Here is a 7,547-nt window from a genome sequence, read left to right as displayed (position 1 = left end):
ACTAGGGAATGTAAATGAAATGCCAATAAAAACCCTTCCCAAAATTTGTAGAGAATTGCATCTATATTTCATCCTTCATTGTTTATCAAAAATCCTATGCAGACAGAGGACCAAAGTAAAGTTAGTGAGAATTACAGGAGTTTAAACTCTAGGTCAGGTTCTGCACTTAGTTTACTCATTGGTGAGTTTAAAAAGAGGCGTAGTTTATTGATCGCATTAGTTCTAAGGCTAGCTACTCGTGTTTATAGTGGAGATGGGTCCAATGCCTAACCCCCAGGGGGCATAACAGAAATGGAATAGTGACCTATGTCTATAGATAGAAAATCAAAGTCTAGCATTTCCTGATCTACATAAACTCCAAAGTTGGAAATGTTTATTAGCACACGTTATTACCAAGCTAATGAGAAACACTCAGATCGTATCTCGGGGTTTATACATTTAGTGCTCTTATCTAATGCATGAGGTGTACAGGAGACATATACCCTTTTCAGAAGCATGTCTCCTCTTTATTCCATATTCCCTAGGGCAGTCTTTCCCCACATTACAGGGGGCTCCAGGTATCTCTCTAGCGTCTTTCTCTGCTTGATTCACCTTGACTGCTTGCCACATGGCCTCCAGGTTTCAGTGAAATAAGATTAAATGTAGTTATTTTTGTCATGTGTCACATGAAAACCATACCTAAGAAATTAACCACTATGAGATGCTGGTTTGCTCAGACATCTCACACTTTCTGCAAGGATAAAAGAAAGGCAGTCTCAGCCCAGCTAGATGATACAGTAAGATCAGAAAGATGGGGTGTGAAATTATTCTCTCCATTGTGCCCTGTATCAAAAAATCATAGCTTGTGATTAAAGGCCATGAAACAGCAATCTCACTACTGCTTTACTAAGGGAGTCTATATTCTTCACTAGGATGGAGAGGGCCTCTAGTTCACCTATTTTTACGAGCCTGTTACCATATACTATGAAAGGTTTGAACTGGGCAGACTTTCATTACAGGATATGCACTTAACATTGGACAGTCCTGTTGTCATATTTGGTGCTGGGGATCTGTTCATCCAGAGACAGCAGGCACTACAGCCATGACAACTCCTGAAAGAGAACTTATTTGACTTGAATATTGCTCCCTTGTTACTTCCCCACCCCACACATCCTTCACTAATGGTACTTAATTCCTATGTGAATAGTACTTTTTCCCCCCAGACACAAAGCCACTATATTTTGATGTCTTTCAGTGCAGCTTCTGCAAACACAAGATAGCAGGAAGGAAGATGCTCAGCCCGTGTTACATCTGAAGATTCAATAGAGGGGAGGAAGACAGCTAAAAGCCTTAACACACAGCTCCTGAGCCCCTAGTAGATGTGATGCTTTGTGCATGAATAAAGAATTTACTGCAGGTATTTATATTGTGCTTAGCTAAAAAAAATGTCCTGTAGTTTCAACTGGCTGCAACACTCCTGATTTATTGTTCCACACAGCTATATGTACACATGGCAGGGCTCGAACGACTGAAAAAAAGCTTTGAGATCCTAATGCTGCAAGAGAGATCCCAACAACCCTATGTTAGAAAGGGCATTGCCAGAGGGCAATCCTGCACCTAAAGCACTGCCTGAAAATAATCTGGTCAACCAGCCCCTGCTTCACATATTTATACTTTGCGCCACTGAAGACCGTATTTGCTTGCCAGGCCAAAAAATGCTGCAGCATATGCTACTGGCCTCCCATCCTCTAACTGAAGCAGTTTAACAATGTTTAAGGTTTATACTACTACAGCCACAGCTGCATTCAAAAAGGGACCAATTTCAAGGGACACTATGCAACAAGTTAAATGAGCAATGAGTTAGTAGACCTGCCAAGGGCAGGAAATTCGGGGGCATTTAGAGGGGAAGAGAGCTGATCAGATTTCAGTTTGAGACTTATTGACCACACTTCAGTATCAGCTGGAAGCCAAATACACAGTTATTCAATGTGCTTATATATTGTACTGCACAGTAGAGAGGGTAATTCCGAACACTTAGAGGAACTGAACAGCCAGATCCTGTTTTACCACCATCAATGGGCATTCAAGTTCCATTAACACAGAGATATGACAATGCACAAGCAACAGCAGCGTTTGAAGCAGATATATACAACAAATGGCATGAATCAGTCCACACTGCAATTTGGAACATAACTTCCATACCAGCGCAAGCCCCTGATCTGGTTAATCTAGTCCAGTCCAGTCTGACCATAGCTAGTACCAGGTATTTCAGGGGAGGTGTAAGACCCGCATATATAGGCCCCAATTCAGCAAAACACTTAAGGATGTACTCAAGTGCTTCGCTGAATAACGATGAATGCACGTGCTTAGCCGTCCATTGTGGCCCTGATACAATTTTGCAAGACACTTATGGGGGAAAGTTGGTCCTAAGCCCAGAGAGGAAGCAGGTGGCTTCCGTCCTGAAACATGAGGACAGACACTCCTGATCGGAACGACAAGATGCTGCAAGATTTAACAAACTGATGATCAAGAGTTGAGTATTTCCAGTTTTCACTTGTTTGAAATAGGCCTTGTAAAATGTACCAGAGCAACTGCCAGCTCATCACAAACAGAAGAAGGAAAAAAAAAGCTTATTGCAATACGTTGTAAAACACACCATTCACAAGCTATTTGTACTAGGAGGGTGGGAAAAAAAATTGTGATACGAGATCAAGCTACGCCCTCTGCTGCATGAAAGGAATATTTGCACTGCCAAGTGTTGCAAGGTCACCTTGCCTCCTCATGGCAACTTTTTAGAATTTGACAGAGCGATTACAGTCCCAAGAATGTCTAAACAGTGGTAGGCTAAGCTTAATATGTTCAAAACAAGACTGTCAACGGTTTTGGCTTTAAACTTTCTAATAGCTACAGATGAAATATAATTTCTTGTAGCAGATTGGAGGGAATTGATCTTTAGCCTGTGTGTACTATCTATACTTAGACATCCTGTAAGATAGGTGGCAACACACGGAGAAATACGGAACGTATTTTGTCACAAGCTTATCTTAATTTGAACTGTCACATTTTAAGGACACACACAATGTGCAAATGCTGCCTAAATTCTGCTGGGTTCCCTCGTCTGACAACCACAGATGAAGAATTAATGTACGATAGTATGTAGTGTTACTGGTAGGAAATATCAGGCCAGCCAGGAAAGGCTAGCGATTGCTGCAGGAAGCCCAAAGATGTGTAATATGCAAAGTTAAATAGTGTTGTCTCTCCTCTTCATTGATTTCCATTAAGTTTTCAACACATTTCGAATCCTTAAAGCATGACCCACCACCTCATCTTGCAAAGGAATAGCTGTGTGGGAAACAGGGTGTGTGCGCTCTGCTCACAAGCAAGACGGGAATTAGATTCTTTCAATCACTCCCCCAGACTGGTGAAACAGCAAAACTGCTCTGGCCAAAGGACCAACTAGCCTCTGAAGATGAAAAATAAAGCATAAATCTTGCAAAGGAGATGAATTAATAGGTTTACAGTGTTTCAGACATCACTACTGGTCACAAAACAAAGCAAATGCAGAAGAGCTACTACACACTAGAAAACAATCAGTAGCTACTGCCTTAGAATAGCAGAAAAATTACACAAGGCATATTTATGGGTTATAAAAGCCCTTTTATAAAGCCATTTTTAAACAAAACCAAAAAGTTTACAAAAGAAAATAAAAGATACAGAAGAATAAGTTGCTTAATATATTCCAAAAAGAGAAAAATAAGAGGGGACACAATTCCAACATGCTGAACGATAAAGGGTTTTTTCTTTTTCTTTCTTTTTTTTCTTTTTTAATACAAAATACAAGCGAAGGATACACATACTTAAAACAGAGCTCGGGAGCAGGTACACAGTCCTGGGAACCCCTCAATAAAAGCAAAGCAGGGTTTTGTTACTTTTTTCTTCTTTGCAGGTACATACAGAGACTGGAATATGTAAAATTAAGTAGCACAAAAGACCATCACACAATTCTACCAATGCAGTTGCATCTATAATTCACGAACATGGTCAACGAAGTCATGTTCACTTCAACCCCTTAAAAAAATTTTTTTTTAAATAAAGCATTAACGTTACATTCAAACTTAACTCCTAGTACCATGCTGCAGATCTCATATTGTCAAGGTATTGCAAGGACTGCCAACCCTTATGGGGGTTTTATGCCCAGTGATGACAGAGCCATGTTTAGCAACACTCTCTCAGGTCATGGACCAGTAGAAAGAGTCCTTTATTTGCAGCCCCTCTCCTTTTTCTGGCCACTAATGGGGGAAGAGGTGCAGAACGTGATGGGGGTTTATTTTAGCAAAAGCCCAACAGGGCTGTGAATACTCAAGACAAATATTCATTGCATACCACTGAGTGATGCCTTGCTGATGTTAAGGGCCCAATGCCCCACCAGGAGTCTCTTCCTCCTTTGTTTCAGGGTAGTCATTTAGGGTTTGCTGTGACATGTTCATGGTAAAACAAATTATGTAGCTCTTATTTACAATTTTTGTAACAATTGCTTCTGCAGGAAAAAGTAAAATTCACAAGTTTCCAGAACACAGAGGGATAAAGTTATCAGACACTCCCATGCGCGCGCACACACACACACACACACAAAATACTTCAGGGGCTTTCACACACATTGGTGTGGCTTAAGTTGACTGAGTATTTCTCCATCCCACCCTGCCCTTCCCAATATATATAAATATATATGTAACCCTTGCCCCTGACATACAAAGCATATGCTCCATGCTGTCTTGCAGTCACACTGAGCATGCTCAGACTGATGGAATCGTTCAATTCCCTGCAGTTGTATGGGGGCAGGCTGCTTACAGAGATCTTTCCAATAGTGGTTGATACACAGAGTCAGCACACAGGGAGAACTTGACTAGACTTAGAAAGAGAAACATTTATGTTTTCATAAAGATTTTAATGAAAAAGGACATTCAAATGCCAGTCATCGACTGAGGTGGGGAAATCTTAAAGAAGGACACGGTAGATTTTGGAAGGTGCTTTCCAAGGACAGTATTGGTGTCATTATTGTTCTGAAAAGTTTGTAATAGCTGAAGTCAGGGATTAATTTGTGTTTTTTTAAAAACCATGTTCACCAGTATGATTTGTTATAAAAATAAAGCTTCCACAAAGAAATTACATCAAGCAAAGCACCAATTTCTACAGCTCAAAAGCTTCCAGCATGTTAGTTTCTCCCCAACCCAGGCGCCTCAGCTAACTGTCCAGTGTACATTTGGATTAACAGACGTTGAAAAGTCAAATATATCTTCTGCTCCCGCCCCTGTACAAACAGTTCTTTGCTTCCTGATGCAGCCACATGGTGGTGCAGAAACTGAGCATGCTTAGAACAATTACCTACCCACCCTTTCATTCACTCCAGGACAGCAGTACACCATTTCCTCTCCCCCACACACTTCTCTGCTTTAACATGATAGTTTGATTGAACACTGAAATTATTAAAAGCTTCCCAAACTGCTCCTACAGCTAAATTCTGCTCTCACCCCCAATCCACTCCAAATCCTAACCCCATCTAATTTTAACTTGAAAGGAAAAAAATCCTCTATTGAAGGGAATTTTGACACTCGTGTTGAATTGATGTTTTTTGGATTTAAACAGAAATTAAATACAGCCATATTTGTTTGACATTAGGATTTAGCATGCCATCTCCAAGCATCAGTGAAATCTTGTTTGTAAACCTTTGCTGGCCACACCGAATGGACTGTTAAAGACATTACTGTTTGTATACAAATGCAAACTCAAATGTTGTAGTGAGGTCCTGAAGCAGAAAGCTCTGATGGAAGTTAATGGATAAGCTGCCATTTTAGGATGGAAACCAGGACAGGTGCTAGATTAGTGCAACTTTGGAAGCAACCCATTCATGTCAGTGGAGGTGCTCCAAAGGTACACCTAGGTAACAGATCAGAATCTATCCCGGGTACTCAACTCTTTACTGACCTGGGGAGATTGCAGGGGTGGGGGAATGTGTGTGGAAAAGAGGCAGAAGCCGCAATCTGTTTTGCTCATTGTTTTTAAAGCCTTCTCACAGGAATGAAACTATTTCTGCTCTTTGAAGTAGGAACCCAGTCCTATCCGCCCCCTAAAAAGAGGCGCCCTATTACTTCCCTTCATGGAATTAAAATGCTTGAAAACAAAACTTTTAAAAGGACATGTTTAAAAAAATAGTTAGTCTACTGCTAATCAGAAATGCTCAATTGGTCTTAAAAACAACAAAAACTTTGTCTTCACAATTTTTTTTATCTGCAGGAAAAATGAGCTGCTCTATTTCCAAACGGAGAGGGTAACCTGGAGACAAGTGGATCTAGACCACTGTGATTTAGTGTTTGCATGTACTACCAAAACACTAGCCTACAGAGAAATAGTTACAAAGATCCAAACAAAAATGTAGCATTTAACATAGTGTTCAGATTGTGACAGATTCAAAATTAAGAATCCTACCATCCTGTCATGTCAGCCATTAGTCATGAATACACAAGCAGAACAACAACAATTTTACAAAGATTCAGGGCCATAATTGGCAGGTATGAGAGAATCCAGAGTCCAAAGACTTGAGTTCATAACAGAGGTCTAGTCTGAACATTGAATTTCCAGGTTTCAGGTATGTATCACAGCCTGGACATTAGTTTAACTTGTTAAAAAGGAAAAAATACTTTAATGGAAACTACAAAAAACGTACACCCTTCAGAACAGATCTGGTCTAGGGGCGAAGTGTATTTAGACAATTAAAAATACAATTAGCTGATTCACCAGATCTACTACTGGAGGCAATATACTCTTAGTAAATCTAGTACACTTAAAAAAAAAAAAAAACAAGTGCGAACGAACAACCCAATAGACAAGAAAGGCCTAAGTGTGTATACTTGTAGTTTGTACTGAGAGGGACTATCTGCATGGACCAGAAAGTCATTCATGGAGGAGCATGTTACCAAGAGTCAATTTACATGCAGTGTCCACATAGCTGACCATTAGGAAGTTGTCCATTTAATTTTTTTCTACATTACTAAAGAATTACAGGACTATGATCTGAAAAGTTTCACTTAAGGATTGCAAGAGACTTTTTGCTCTCCTGATATTTGGATGGGAAAGTTATACATTCACTTCTTGCTCAAGTCAGTCACATCACAACCCAGCCTGAAGTTGTACTGCAAAGTTAAACCCCTAAAAGTACAGAATTACAATGGATAGCCTTTATTATAGTGGCAATGTTAGTCTCCTAGTTGAGAGTTAGAGAACTTAAGATGTATACGCCAAGATAATGTACAGCCTCCCAATGAGGTTCACAGCCATGAATCAGATAAGACAACGACTTGGTTGCTATTAACATTTCATTCTGTGTCTTTAGACTCCATGGGATACTCTGCCAGGTCTCCTCCCAGATCATAGTAGTGCATCCCATCTGAAAGCTTTCAGAAATCCAACAGCCTTAAAAATCCAACACCACAAGACCAGAAATCCAACTCCCTAGCTGTCTTGTTACCTTGAAGAGGCTAGTTTAAGAACATATATAATCGACTGAAAAGATT

This window comes from Trachemys scripta, chromosome 4 (genome assembly GCF_013100865.1).
Source record: "Trachemys scripta elegans isolate TJP31775 chromosome 4, CAS_Tse_1.0, whole genome shotgun sequence".
In the NCBI taxonomy this organism is placed as follows: Eukaryota; Metazoa; Chordata; order Testudines; family Emydidae; genus Trachemys; species Trachemys scripta.
The sequence above is the reverse complement of the archived record's forward strand: the minus strand, read 5'-3'. Positions refer to the sequence as shown.